The following is a 15,547-nucleotide window of genomic DNA, read 5'->3' on the forward strand; positions in this document are numbered from 1 at the left end:
AAGTTCTCATGATCTGTGAGATAATATAGGCATCCTCTTTGATGATAGGTTTTCTCTCATCTCCCTTCTCTAATCTCCACTATTGTTTCATATTTTTGGAAGTCTCTTACGGATTTACTTTTATTATTATTATTATTGTTAGGGTTTTGTTTTGTTTTGGTTTTTTTTAATTAGAAGATAATGGAATCATAGAATGGTCTGGGTTAGAAGGGACCTCCAAAGGTCCGAACCCCTCTACAGTAAGCAGCAGCATCCTTGATTAGATTAGGCTGCCCAGAGCCCTATTGTGCATCAACCTGAGTATCTCCAAGGATGGGGCCCCAACTATCTTACCAGGCAACCTGTTGCATTGTTCCACTATGCTCATGATAGAGAACTTGCTTCAAACATCCAAGCTAAATCTCTTCTCTAGTTTGAAGCCATTGCCCCTCGTCCTATCACTACAGGCCTTTGTAAACAGTCTTTCTTCAGCCTTCTTGTGGGCCCCTTTCAAATACCGGAAGATATCTATTATGTCTCCCTGGAGACTTCTCTTGTGCAGGTTGAACAACCCCAGCTCCCTCAGCCTGTCCTAGTATCAGAGGTGCTCCAGCCCTCAATCATTTTTTTGAGGCCCTCCTCTGGACCTGATCCATGAAGTCCATGTCCTTCCTGTATTGAGGGCTCCAGACCTGGACACAGTATTTCAGGATACAGATGTTCTGTAACTCTGGAGTTCTGATATACAATTGGTTTTTATTTTTCTGGTTGGTCCTTGTCTTTGCATATTTTTTTTTATTTACCTCAAAGGCTGTAACAGGGCATATGAACTTTGTACTGTAAATGCTACAGCCTATTTGGCCTTCAATAGTAAGCATTAATTTTAAAGAAAACAAAATATCTGTCATATGAACACTCAGAATTAAAAGTCTACTCTTAAATTTAGTGCTTAAATCACAGAAATACATTTAACTGCTTTCACAAAGGACATCTCATGCCATTGTAAAGAATGGGGGTGTATTCTTCTCTGTGGGGTATTTGCAAAATACAGAGATGTTCTCAATTACCTAGGGTTGAAACATCATTCAGTAGTTCATAATAATTTCACTAGTGCTTTCTTTAAAAATCTCTGAGATTAAAGTATTTAGGCAACTGGCTGAAAATACATGTAGAGATAAACTGGGATTACTCTCTGGTCTCACAGTTTTGCTACAAAGATGTACAAAAGAGCACTAAAAATATTTCAGTTCTTGCTATTACTAACATGCTGTCAGCCAGGAAAGTAAATTCTGTACAGTTTCCTTCTCATTTCCCTTCAAATTACTTCAGTGACTTCCTTGCCCTTTACTGAAATGTGACTCGAAATGTATGTCACTAATGCTGATTATGTTATTGTACTATTTCACCCTTGCAGCCATGTGGTAACAAAGGAGTAGAAAAAGAGACACTGTATTGGCATGGTGCTATGGATTCTTAAGCACAGCACAGAAATCCCTCTCGCTGGGAGGGGGCCAAGGCTGTTATCCTCACTAAGAGCACTAGCACAGCATTATGAAAACAAAAGAACGAATCCCCACTAGGTAGGAAGTGTCATTTTCCTGACAAATAAATGAAAGGGTCCTAAGCTTTCTTAGGAGAACCTGAGAATAAGCTCTAGTCTGTAGAGTAACCACTAAATCTAACATGTTGACTCTGAAATAATGTCAAGAAGGATTAGGTAATACTAAAAGAAATGAGTGTATGGAACATTCACACAAAACCTCCAACTGAAAAGAGGTACCATGCCAGCTAGAACAAGGAGTAGATAAGGGATTTTAGAACTTCTGAATTTGCCTGTGGGAAGGACTTGCCATTTTCTCTGCTTGATATCAGGTGGGTTTTGCAGAATGCACACAGTAATATTTAAAATAAATAGAACAGTACTACCACTTACAATTTGTTTGAAAAAGATATTTACCTTGAGGAAATGGCTGAACTCTGAACTGTTGCAAAGTCAAAAAGTTTGAAACTGATCAAATTCCCTGAAATGTTTCAAAGGAATAAATTCCACTGTTAAAATCAGATGAAAAAGGAAAAAGGATCATCATATGCAAATCCAGTTGGTACATATGAACATGAAATTAGGTCATTTATGTCTGTGGATCACACCACTCGATTTGCCCCCCAACCCCCCATATATTGATATTAAACTGAATGATGAACCATTTGCAGTTAGGATCATATAGAGGCCAAGCAGGCTTTTTAAAGAGGCAATCTTAAATCACAGAATGTAAGGGGCTAGAAGGGACCTTGAAAGATCAGCCAGTCCAAAGGCCCTGCCAGAGCAGGATCACCTGGACCAGATCACAGAGGAGCACATCCAGCCATGTTTTGAATATCTTCAGAGAGGGAGATATTAAAAAAAAAATTAAAGCCAAATATAATCTGTTATCAGGATCCTTACAATTCAGTCTATCTGGGTTTACAACACCATCTTTGTGAAAACAGCAACTGATTCAGTGTACACAATACCTAATTCAGCTGCGCTGAAAGCACTTCACCTTGAAGAGCGCTTTCTCACCCAGCCCACAGTCCAACATTGTTCTATATTTAAAATTCAGTTCTTTCTGTGCTAAATGGTAAATGAATGGTAAGAAGTCCCAATTTTACTCCCTTAGAGCACTACCTTCCTCTTCAGCAAGTCTCTTAAAGGACAGTTTATTATTCATAGCTTACAGTCTGACAATATTGTTTTTTCAGTAGCAATACAATTTTAGGGCACCTTTTGCCTCTCTTCTAACAGCAGCCACTTCTGCTGTCCCTGGTGAGGCCCTCTTGCTTGTTGTTTGAAAAGACAAATTATATGCTATGAGTTCAACAAAATTAAAACACAAAGCAACAGAACAAACCCAAAACAAACATAATTATTTTCCCCCCCTGAGGTTATCTACTACTCATACAATAGAGGAGAAGGTTTGAAAGGAGAAAATGCCTGATAAGGTAGGAAAATTACTGGGATGTTTATAGCATGTTTGTACCTTCAGCTCCTTGGTAAAGATGATATGGTTTCTCTTCAAGGCTAAGGTTAATCTCTTCATGTCATAAGCATTCCGTTTCTTGAGGAAATTAATACAATAGCTAAGAACTATTTCTAATCTCATTGCATCTAAATCCAAACTATTGTTTATCCCTAAAACATTTATAAAATATCCCCCAAACAGTTTTTTCTATGCAGGAAGCAAAGACATGAAAAGTATTTTAATACCCCAAACATTGGCTCAGTAGAAGTACCAGTGCAAAACAGAAAGTGCTTGGAGCCTTATCACTTGATTAACCGTCTGATAACCAAGACTCTTCCTGGTTTTCCTGTTTTTTATAGAAAGAGATCTTTAAATGGGTTGAGGTTAATAGAATATATTGAACTCTTACGTTTTTGCTTTAGGTTATCAGCAAATGGTAAATTGATCTCAAAAGATGGTAAAAGATTCCCTGCTATAACTGTAACCTACAAGGAGGTTGCCAGAGAAAGGTTATTTTTGTTTTCTTTACCACAGATTTAGAAATAGGAGAGTTAGAGGCCTTTATGAATATTGTAACACTATTATATATATATAAACAAATATTAACTAAATAGTAAACACAGAGAACTTTTTGCAATCTTACCAATATATATCAATAGTTAGCTGCCTAATGGAGAAGTCTTGAAGATCTTAAGCAATTATTCTTTAGGTATGCCCTCTAAAAAATCTTGAATTCTTTGTCACTTATTGCAAGATACTTAAATGGACTGGTTTTTTCCCCAACAAAAATTATTACCATGGTGTTTTACAATTCCAGTATCTGAAGGGGGCCTACAGGAAGGCTGGGGAAGGACTTCTCAGGATCTCAGGTAGTGATAGGACTAGGGGGAATGGAATGAAGCTGGAGGTGGGGAGATTCAGGCTGGATGTGAGGAGGAGGTTCTTCACCATGAAAGTGGTGAAGCCCTGGAATGGGTTGTCCAGGGAGGTGGTCGAGGCCCCGTCCCTGGGGGTATTTAAGAGCAGGCTGGATGAGGCTCTGTCCAGCCTGATGTAGTGTGGGGTGTCCCTGCCCATGGCAGGGGGGTTGGAACTAGATGATCCTTGTGGTCCCTTCCAACCCTGAATGATACTATGATACTATGAATTATTATTTATAAATATATAGATGTTTAAAAATAAAACAAATCTGTAAAAACATACAGTTTAGCATCTGAGCTTTTCAAAACTTTAAATTATTGTTTGTTTCCTCTCTTGAGAGAGGGATGTGAGTATATATATAAATTTAAATTTGGGCTTTTAAAACTGATTTTTAGCTAATTTTTAACTAATTTTGCACCTTTTTTTTTTTAACTAACCATTAATTTCTGAAGCAATATATGGCAAGGCCAAGCAGGCTGTGACTAATAAACCTGTGATTTATCAGCAGTGTAGCTAAAGCCTGCATGCCTGAGCCGGTGATGTGACTGGCAGCAGAGCTGGGTTGGCTCAGCATCTCCATGTTATCTCCTTCTCCCAGATGCAGCAAGCAGCAACCCATCAGTGGCTGTTGAGGCTGTCACCTATGGTTCTCCCTTGTATCCTGCGATCGATGTTTCTGACAGGCAAATATCTTATATTGTCTTTTATACAGATGAACTTGCTGCCACTTGTCAGAGTTCCAACCTTTTACACCTATTAAGGAAGGAAACAATAATGCTGTCCTCTTCTCTCTAGGGTTTTCTATATGCTACCTCTGACTGTGTCCTAAATGAATCAAGAAATCAATTTGCAGCCTCTATGTCTCAGTTAAATCAAACTTATTCACAGTTTCTGCTGAGTGAAAAACATCTAGTGTTTCTCCACAGGTACCCACTGTCACTTTGACAAGATATATCAGATGCTTGGCCAAAGGTACAATGTACAAAAAGTCTACTTTGCCTTTTCTTATTATTTTTTTTACCTTTACTTGTTACTATTTTATTGCATTATCTTTTTTAGTAATATTTGTGTGAATTAATTCTACTCCTAAAATCATTCCCTGATAAATACAGCTGCTAAATGAGGTAGAAAAAGTAATTTTATTACCAGAAGAACAGAACACAATATGGAATAAAACTCCTAATAACTGGAAAAAATTGTGGCTATAAGAGGAACTTGTACAGTGTTTATTGTGGATTCAAAGGTATTATGGGTCTGTTTATAACCTAAGAATTTATCTAATGTTTTCTCAATGCCTATGACTGATTATTCTTTATGATATAGAATTTTTTTTGTAGTTAATAATGCAAAATCTGGGGCTCCAAGGTTTTCTTAAGACTGTAATGTGCCTACAGAGGCTTCCTCAATAGTCAATGTGTTTTATTGAATTATAAGAAAGGTAACTAACCTGTGAAGTCCAAATCCCTCTTTTCTGTCTAGAGAGGGTCTTGATAATTAACCCAAGCTGATAAACTACTTAAAAGACATCTACAAACAGGTCAGATGAACAGCATTCTGCCTGGAGAAGAGGAGGCTCCAGGAATAGAGACTTTCCAGTACCTGAAGAGAGGCTACAAGAAGGATGGAGAGAAACTGTTTACAAAGGCCTGCAAAGACAGCACAAGGGACAATGGCTTCAAAGTGGAGAAGAACAGATTTAGATTGGTTGTTAGGAACAGGTTCTTTACTATGAGGGTGGTGGAAGACTGGAATATGTTGCCCAGGGAGGTGGTTAGGGCCCCATCCCTGGAGATATTCCAGGTGAGGCTTGACAGGGCTCTGGGCAACCTGGTCTAGTTGAAGATACCACTGCTGACTGCAGAGTGGGTTGGACTAGATGACCTTCAGAGGTCCCTTCCAGCCCAGCCCATTCTATGATTCTATGACACATTCTTAATACTATTGCCATCTCCACAGAAATATTCTATTTTTTTAACAAGTTTTGAGTTTTTTATCATTTCAGAGTGTCCTGGTTTGAGGCCAGGCAGATCCTCTCTTGCCCCTGCAAGGGGCAAAAGAATGACACTTACACAAAGGGATTGAAAAAGTGATGGAAATTTTAAATGGAAAAGCAATTAATGTTTTGTAGAAACTACAAGTGCAGTGACTAAAGAAATCCTAAAGCATACAGAATGCCCTATAGCACACCCAAAAGCCTCCCAACACTTCCCACTTCCTATCTCCCCACCTGGGGGTATTCCCAAGCTCCCCCCAGGGCTCTTTTCTATCCTCCCCCCCCACTGCTAGGCTGGTCTCAGCTGGTCAGGTCTGAGGCTGCCCCACACTTCTCCTGACATTAGACCTAGCCAGGCCTAAGAGGCGGTGAGATACTCCCCCACTGTTACCCAACAGGGAGCATCTCTCATGGGAGCAGAGAGGGAAGAAAGAGGAAGAGAATGACTTTGCAGATGGATTTATAGGGCACAGGACATTATGGGTACAAAATACGTCGTTTCCTGTGTCCACCTACATGGCTGGACATGAGGGACACTGGAGGTGTAACCTATATGGCAGCAACAGGAGGCATAAACTGCCACACAGAGTTACTATTAATATTAGGGAAGATCAAGGTGCCTCTTGTTAAACACGTTAGCACTAATTTACATTTAGAAGCACAGCTCACAGTTCCTCTGTTAGATATGTTTTGCATTTTAAGTAGAGAGATGACTCCAGTAATGGAAATTAGACCAGAACAAAGATATTTCATAGATTAACTAGCTTGAAATAATATTTGATATTCTTATAAAAGGTGCTATTTATCTTCTTTGAATCAAAATATAGGAGCTTTTTAGAAACCATTTGTCTCTCAGTTGTACACAACAACATTATTCAAAAGACTTGACATTTTTTGGTGTTTTCCACTATATTACAAAAGCTTTTTTCTCTCACATTTTGAATCCCTGCTCAGCACAGCTGATTACCAGAATGTTTTTCCTCTGATCCTCCTTCTGATTACTATGCTTTATGATCCATATGATCAAAATAGCAAATTACTAGGGGATCATGCTATCATGTGGAAATCATAAATACATAAATCTCATGGTATAAAAAGAAAAACAACTACGATTCTTCTGGATGTGAAAAAAATATTAAAACTAAGGGGGTTTTATTTACTTCATAATTTCCTGTGATTTTTGTCACAGACCTATTAAAAATCTCATTTTTTCATGCATTACAGGTCAGGGGTGTTCTGTCACTTGTGAAACCTTCCTACAGGGGTTTAAACTTAAAATGTTAAAATGGCATTAAAATGTTCAGTTAACTGAGCCCCTTTATTCCCCACACTTTCAAACTGGCCTTAAACTGTGATAGATGTTTGGTCTAGGCTCTGTTTTCATGTAATCTTTAAAAGGGAGAAAAAAAATCTTTGCAGAAGATGATCACTTAAAAAAAAAATAGCTGAGATAAAGGACTGATTAGAATAATATTAGCATGTAAGGCATCAGAAAATGGGTCTAATTGTATAACATTTGCGCACTCCTGAATGTTTGCATATGAAAATGTGAGCAATCAGCACAGTTTATCTCTATGTGACATTTCCAAATGCTATTTATACATTTCATGGGTCAGTCTTTTATGAAAATAGCTACACACACCATCTATCTAATGATCTGGCATTTGAAACCAATTCAATTTATATGTTAAATTTGATGTTACGAGAAAAAAACGAATACAGATACCACATTTTGATGCTGTAAGTCTGGTTGTCATCCTGATATGTCTGGAAATCTCTTTTTATGTTCCAGGACTACCACAAGGAATATAAAATAACATAAATCATCTAGGTCATCTACTATGGGGAATTACCATTCAGGGTAAATTTTGTCCAGCCAATATATATCACAGTGATACATAAAACGAGCACTAGCAACACCTTTAATCTGCTTCAATGGTTATCTACATCTCATGGAATAAGTCAGAGTGAAAGATCAGCCACTTGAAGAGGTACAAAGCATTGAAGCTAACAGGGTTTTCCAATTTGTCAGCAAAGGTGAAGGGTTTATAATTTGCACCATATTGACAGGTCCTCCTCTCACTTTGTTCTTTCCCTCAAGTTTTCTGTGGCCTCTACAGGAAGCTGAGGTGTCTGGGAAGGATGTAATTTTTTTCACAGAAAGACTGGTCAAGTATTGGAATGGGCAGCTCATGGAGGTGGTTGAGTCACCAACCCTGGATGTGTTTGAAGGTCATTTGGGTGTGGTGCTTCAGGATATGGTTTAGGGGCGAACCTTGCAGAGTAGGGTTCTTGGTTGGACTTGGTGATCTTGAGGGTCTTATCCAACCGGAATGTATCTGTGATTCTGTGATGTCTGTGAAGTTTGACCAAACCATTATCACAGCTCATAGTCTTGGACAACTGTTTCTTCTTGTGTTTTTCATCAGAATGAAAAAAGGCAGGAAGAGTTTGGAGTATTTAGACCAAAAAAACAAAAAAAAAAATACCAACAAACTCATTTCATATCACCTCAGGTACTATGGTTAAGTCCAAAGACAATGAAATTTGAGACTACTCCCAGTCCATGTCCATCTTCTGAAAAATGCGTGCAACTGTACTAGAAAGCTTCTGCAGCAGTTTGCACGTTCATACTCCCCATGCCAAAATGTAACACAAAGAATAGATTTGTCTCTGGTTGTACAATTTTCTTCAGTACATTTCCAAAAACACGCAGAGAAACTTTAAAGTGTTATGAATTATACAAATTCTTACATGTTGCTGTATTATGATTTTCTCAGCTTTATTTTTGAAGTTGGTCATCAGTTTCCTTGAAAGTTTCAGAGTACTTCCAATTGCCCAGAAATCACAGATTAATGATTTCACAAAAATTTACATCTTTTGGGGTTTTGGCTCCTGTGTTTAGTCACTGTGGGTGAAAAACCCTAGGAAGTGAACTCTCTTCACTTGTGACCGCATCCAGAAAACCACAAGTTATTTGCAAAGCAATGTAAGCCATAAACTCCTAAATCCATCTCCTGATAAATTTTGGGTTCAACATCTAGCTCTCATTTAATTATTTTGAATGTTTGGAGACAGGAAACATGTCTGGCCTTCTTTGTGAAGTCTTTTGATTATGTTTAGAGTTTGTCATGAGTTTTTTGTTTGTTTGTTTGGGTTTGGGTTTTTTGTTTGTGGGTTTTCTTTGGTTGCTTTGGGTTTGGTTTTTTGTGTGTGTTTTATTTTGTTCTTTTTAATTTTAGTTTGTCTGGGTGTTGTGGGGTTTGTTAGTTTTGGTTTTGCTTGTTTATTATTACTACTATTATTATTATATTATGTTTGTGGGGTTTAGACTTTGTTATTATTGTCCTTGTTATTTTGTCTTTTTGTTTTAGACTCAAAAGGTAAACCTGATGCAAAGAAATTTCACCCCAAAGAGTTATAAAGTATCAAAGCAAATAAACCAAAGACAATGAAGAGCAAAAAGTAGTTTAAGCCATGGGCAATATTAAAATCTGCCTGTATAGTGTATTTCATACTTCTTTCTTATTTCTTGTGCTGATATTATCTGATACTGTAGACACTCTGAAACAGAGAGAAAGCATATTGAATCCTTTTTTAAAAAAAAATCTATATTTTATCAGCTCTGAATATAAAATGAGCATAATTTAAAATATGTAAATTATCTAGCACTAGGTTAAAATAGTTACATTTTTGTTCTCAAAATGCACAGCTACCCATAGTATATTTGTAATTTTGTTCTTAAATTGAAGGCTATTCTTCTTGGAGTATTTAGTGAGCCAGTCCCTCTTTCTTCCTCCCTCCATTACTCAAAAATAATTCCAATAATGTATTTTCATAGTCGTCTAGTCTGTAAAAACAGAGAATAGGTACTCCAGACACAGCCCTATATTCATTTTGTGTAAGTGCTTGGTTCACCATTTCTAACAGGAAAATGATGAGCATAGTATCATTATAACTCCTCAAACGGAGTTCACAAATCTATTTCTGCACCTCAGTGCAAACTTTTCCTGGTATAAGTAAAAGCAGCATATCTGGCATTCTTTTGCAACAACTGATTCTAAATTACTAACTGTTAAAAAAAATTAGTTATATAATCCAAAAGCCAAGTAATTCCTTCCAAAATAACTCGTAACAATGGACAAGCTGACAGATATTCAACATTTTAATAACCAATAGGCAGCTATTAAATATCTCTAAGCTATATTCTACTGTCTGTTTCCTGAATAAAGTCTAGCTGGAGTGTTTGAACCTGAAAAATAAATTCCAACTCTGTCTCCTAATATAAGGTTTATGAAAGTAACACGCAATGCAAATATTTTGATGCCATATATCCTGCACCATTCTTTGAACATCTTATTTCCTACTAAATTGCCATTTTACCCTTCAAAACAACAAAAGGAGAGGCATTCCTTTTTCTGTGGTCTGAAAGACTTCGCAGTTGCTAGCTGTGAGAGTATAAAGAGTGGCGGTAACAGAAATGTGGAAGTAAAGACAAGTAGTTTTGTTGTTATGTTGGTTTTCTTTTTTCTTTTGTTTTGGTTTGGTTTTAAGTGAGATTATTATCACCACTATAGAAGGAAGAGTAGAAAGAGTTTTTCTAAGTGTTCCTGTAAAGCAAGAGACTTTTTACTTTGCTTGATATCACCCTCAGGGATTGTAAGCACATTTTAGTGACAATCACATGCATGCGTGTAAATGAAGCAGTCGCAAGCAGCCTCTCAGGGGTGGGGGTCTTGGAAGAACAGATTGATAGTCAGCATGATTTTTTTTATATGCAAGTTGAACACAAAACAGGCATAGCAAGCATTTCCTCTGGCAAATCCAACTGTAAAAGTTGGATTTCCTCAGCTATAGAAGTTAATTGTTTGACTCTGAGGAAAAAAAACGAAAGCAGATTTCTCCTTCTAGAGGTTTAGAGTTTTTGAGTCACTTTTGGTTTTGGCTTTGCCTATTGTGGTTTTTGCACTGCAGACACACAGCTAAATGCTTTAAATTTGATTTTTAAGGGGGGGGGGGGGGGGGGGGGGGGGAGGGGGAGGGAGGAAGAAAAAGAGATCTTACCTGTGTAACCTCAGGACCTTCTAGGTATAAAAAAATGGGTATTGTAAAAGTTGACTGAAACATCTGATGCAGAGAAGCAAGCAGTTCTTTTCCACTTCACAGATCCTTGGAAAGCTTTAGGAGTTGCAGCTTCCTGCCAGTATAAGTCACTTGTGCTTTTAGTTTTGAAAACTCGCAGTAGGACACTGCTTACTGCATGCTATTTTGGGTGTCTTGAGTAAAACTATGAACACAGGCACTTTTGTGCAAAACATCATAAGGCCCCTCTGATGTTCATTCAGAGTTCAGAATTAAAATGCAGACGGCCCTAGCAAGCAAAATCCAAGCTGATTTTCTTTTTCCTAGTGGAAAAATAAAAGTACTCCCTGGCAAGTAACCAAGGTGGTGGGAAGGTAATTCATTTTGTGTGAGAGTATTTTGTAAGTGAAAAGGGTATGCCCTCTGTTTAGACATTAGGCTGGGAAACAAGTGACTAATTTAGAGTAGTCAAAAAAGTTAGTCAAAGAAGAGTGTTTCTACAGTCTGGCTGTTACCCTCCAGGGTTTTTTTCACCCAAATAATTTAGGTTCAAGAATCATAAAATCTTCACACTAAGAAAAAAAGCAAAACACAAAACCCACCAGAAAACAACAACACATGACCAAGGTATTGGTTTGTGAGACAGGAAATAAACATTTCTAAATTTTTGTGACTCTTTACAAGTGATCTTTTTTCTACTAGCTAGTGCTGCATTTTTACAGTCAGCTGAAAGATAGAATAAAAGTATTAAAACCCTTATTAAAAAAAAAAAACAAATAAAAACAAAAACTACAAGATCTTCACAAATTTGTGGAGTAATTATACAATAGGTTAGATTTTTTTTTCATAGAAGTTAATTTTTATCTTAAGAGTGTTCATGAAATGTTGAACAATAATTCACAAACCCACTGTGCATTCCTTGCACATGAGTGGAAGTGAAGAAATAAAGAACTGTGGATTACAGATTACTTGTCTAATTATTATGGAAAACATATTTATGATGAGATAATTTAGAGCTTCAGGCTACATCATTATTAGCTCCAAGTCAACAAGATTTCTGAGAAGTCCTAAATGTTAAGACAACAAACACAACATTTACTTCTTATGTGAAAACTGAAAAATTCTCGTCTTTAGGTTTTGTCAGATAATTTTAGTACATTATTTTTTCTGTAGCAGAATGCAAGCAAATTCTGACTACTCCTTCAGATCTTACTCAGACATTCAGGAATCTCATGGCCTGAACACAAAAATGAGGAATGAGGAAATTCTTCATCACACATAGCACTATAAGAAAACAAAACTAGATAGTGTTCATATAATCTGTGTTGGAAGGGACCTCCAAATGTCACCTGGTCCAACCCCCTCTGCAGTAATTACGGGCACCCTCAACTAGATCAGGTTGCTCAGAGCTTTGTTGAGCCTCACCTTTAATATCACAGTATCACCTTTAGTATCACAGTATCACTTAGGTTGGAAAGGACCTCGAGGATCATCGAGTCCAACCTATCAACACAGACCCCATGACTAGACCATGGCACCAAGTGCCACATCCAATCTCCCCTTGAACGCCTCCAGGGTCGATGACTCAACCACCTCCCTGGGCAACCTGTTCCAATGACGAATGACTCGCTCGGTGAAGAACTTCCTCCTCACCTCGAGTCTAAACCTCCCCTGGCGCAGCTTGAGACTGTGTCCCCTTGTTCTGGTGCTGGTTGCCTGGGAGAAGAGGCCAACCCCTTCCTGGCTACAACCACCTTTCAGGATCTCTAGGGCTGAGATCTCAACCACATCCCTGGGCAATCTTTCCCAGTGTTCCACTACCGTCATGGTGCAGAACTTGTTCCTGACATCCAACATCTGACCTGTTGCCAGACCATTTACATAGACTGATGAATCTTATCACAGGATGCCATCTAAGAAAGATATGCTACACGAAGGGAACAGGAGCAAGTAAATAGAAATGGAAGTTTCTCAAAGAGGTTTCTTGAAGAAATGATAAGGTGAACTGGTCAGCATAGGAAGGACTTTTGACAAGGCACAGATAGTATGTAGTAATAAGGTGAAAAAGAAACTAGCTGTGTGGTCTACACTATAAAAGAGAAGTTGAATAAGAAGGCTAATTTACAAAATTAAGAGAAAACATTTCTCAGTTGAGAAGAAAACACATTCATATTCCCAGTGCAATGTTCTCATGTGATAAGCAGTCTCTCTTTCTCTTCATGTAGCCACCTGTTGACGACAGGCAGGCTTTCTGATATTAACATTGAAAGGAAATAATTTAGACTGTCACATATTAAGGAAAACAATTATCCTTCTAGCTCTTTCCTCACCTCTGAGGCCCAGCTATTTCCTGCAGAAAGGGATCTCAGTGATATGGCAGCTTCCAGCAGCCACTGTCACCTTGACTGTTGTCACAGCTTCCCTCCAAGGTTTGTTAAAAGCTTAACATCATCTCCCTCCAGAGAGAAGATCTATTGCTTGCTGACAGCAGAATTAGTAGTGCAATCAACATAAATGGGCAACCCAGTTGTAAGGGAATACTGAAGAGCTCTACTTAATGCTTAAGCACAACCAAAACTTTCCTGAACATTTGGAAAACATGACTCAACTTTGTTCTACCTAAATATATAAATGAATTAGCATATAGACACGGGAAACTGAGAGAGAAACTTCAAAATGCCAATTAAATTGTTTGGAGTCTTTTCTATTTTCACATTTTGAATAAAAAGAGGAGTTTCAACTATCAAAAGGCTGTATTTTGAACAGAAAGTTTGACTGCATTCAAGAATGTGAAAATAAAATTGGAATTGTTTATGAAATATAAAACTTGGTTATGGATCAGTCAATCATAATAGTATATCTATTAATTTCTTTTAAAATTATATTTTTGTTCAAATATAATGGCAAATGATATTTTGTGTATATATATGCATGCTATGACTTCAAAAAAAGACAGTTCTAAGAATTCAGTAGAGTTCCATTTTCCAGAAATTAAAGAAAAAAGAAGGTGAGAAACCCTAGCAGAACTGTTTAGTTTTAGAGGGCACTTCTCATTCAAGGAGATGAAGGAGGCTGTATTGTCCTGTTTGACACTTACTTAATTGCACTGATCTCAGAAGATTTCAATCCCTTGGGTTCATTCTTTGGAACTGCAAGTAAAGAGTTCTTCCCTTAATCATTTACCAGTATGAAGAGAATTCAAAATACACAGAATCTTTGGCAAGGGCAAAATTTTTTCTTGGAAAACCTTGGAAAACCAAAGGAACTGATACACAAACCAAAAAGAGACAACAACAAAAAAGCACAAACAAAATAAACAGCAACAAAAGCCATAAACAAAATAAACAGCAAAAAACCCCAACCAAAAAAGCAAAAATCCAAACAAATAACCCCCAACAATAAGAACATATTTCTTAACTTTGTTTCTTCATATTTCATTTATTTGTTGTCTAATTAGTCTTCTGCTGTGTTTGTCACCTGCATTTACCCAAGACAGGTGTTTAGAGGAAATTCACTGATGGGATTTCAGTCCTATCCACATGTGGAGGGATTTCTTTCATAAAACATAGGGAAGAAATCAAAAGACATTATAGTCAAAGTAAAATGACCTCTTTATTTTTAATATTTGTAGACAATTGTCGCTAGAAAAATGAATTAATGAATTTCATACTTATTAGTTTACAGAGTATAAGAAGCCAAAATTTTATCTATAAGCAAAGGTGGCTATTTTCAAAAGAAAGCAGCTTTTGGAAGATAATTGAAGTTAGTCAAATATCTGCCAAGTGTTATACATGCTGCTATACAAAAGCAACACGATCAGAGGGCTGGAGCACTGCTCCTATGAGGACAGGCTGAGAGAGGTGGGGTTGTTCAGTTTGGACAATAGAAGGCTCTGAGGAGACTTTATTGTGACCTTCCAGTATCTTCAGAGGGCCTACAAGACAGCTGGGGAGGGACTTTTTAGGGTGTCAGGTAGAAATAGGACTAGGGATAATGGAGCAAAAATAGAAATGAGTAGATTGAAATTGGATGTTAGGAAGAAATTCTTCACCATGTGGGTCGTGAGACACTGGAACAGGTTACCCAGTGAAGTGGTGGAAGCCTCATCCCTGGAGTTTTTTAAGGCCATGCCGGACATGACTCTGCGCAACCTGATCTAATGTGAGGTTCCTTGCCCATATCAGTGGAGTTGGAACTGGTTGATCCTTGAGGTCCCTTACAACCCTGACAATTCTGTGATTCAGTGATTCTGTGACTTATCTTTTAAGTCCTGTCCCACTTTCAGACTCGAGGTGAGGAGGAAATTCTTCACTGAGCGAGTCATTCGTCATTGGAACGGGTTGCCCAGGGATTCACCTGATTGAGTCATCGTCCCTGGAGGCGTTCAAGAAGAGATTGGACGTGGCACTTGGTGCCATGGTCTAGTCATGGGGTCTGTGTTGATAGGTTGGACTCGATGATCCTCGAGGTCCTTTCCAACCTAAGTTATACTGTGATACTGTGATACTTATGCATAGGAAAACAGTGATCCTGTGAACTAAAACCAGGGGGGAAGAGGAGACGTTTCACCTTG

At 37.8% G+C, this 15,547-nt stretch overlaps 1 protein-coding gene across 4 annotated transcripts in view; it reads right to left on the reverse strand.

Annotated features, from left to right (window-relative positions):
* CDH19 (cadherin 19) overlaps positions 1–15,547 on the reverse strand; it is a 118,221-nt gene that overhangs the window by 62,087 nt on the left and 40,587 nt on the right. For 3 of the 4 annotated variants that reach the window (XM_068147681.1, XM_068147678.1, XM_068147682.1), the window contains exon 1: positions 10,957–11,139. The exons of the other annotated variant lie outside the window; for it this stretch is intronic. The gene's annotated coding sequence lies outside the window, so the exon portion shown is untranslated. Of the gene's footprint in view, positions 1–10,956; positions 11,140–15,547 lie in introns of those variants that run through there. 4 annotated transcript variants of the gene reach the window in all.

Source organism: Melanerpes formicivorus, unplaced genomic scaffold (assembly GCF_026170545.1).
Source record: "Melanerpes formicivorus ecotype bairdi unplaced genomic scaffold, bMelFor1.0.p_v2 SCAF_15, whole genome shotgun sequence".
Lineage (NCBI taxonomy): Eukaryota > Metazoa > Chordata > Aves > Piciformes > Picidae > Melanerpes > Melanerpes formicivorus.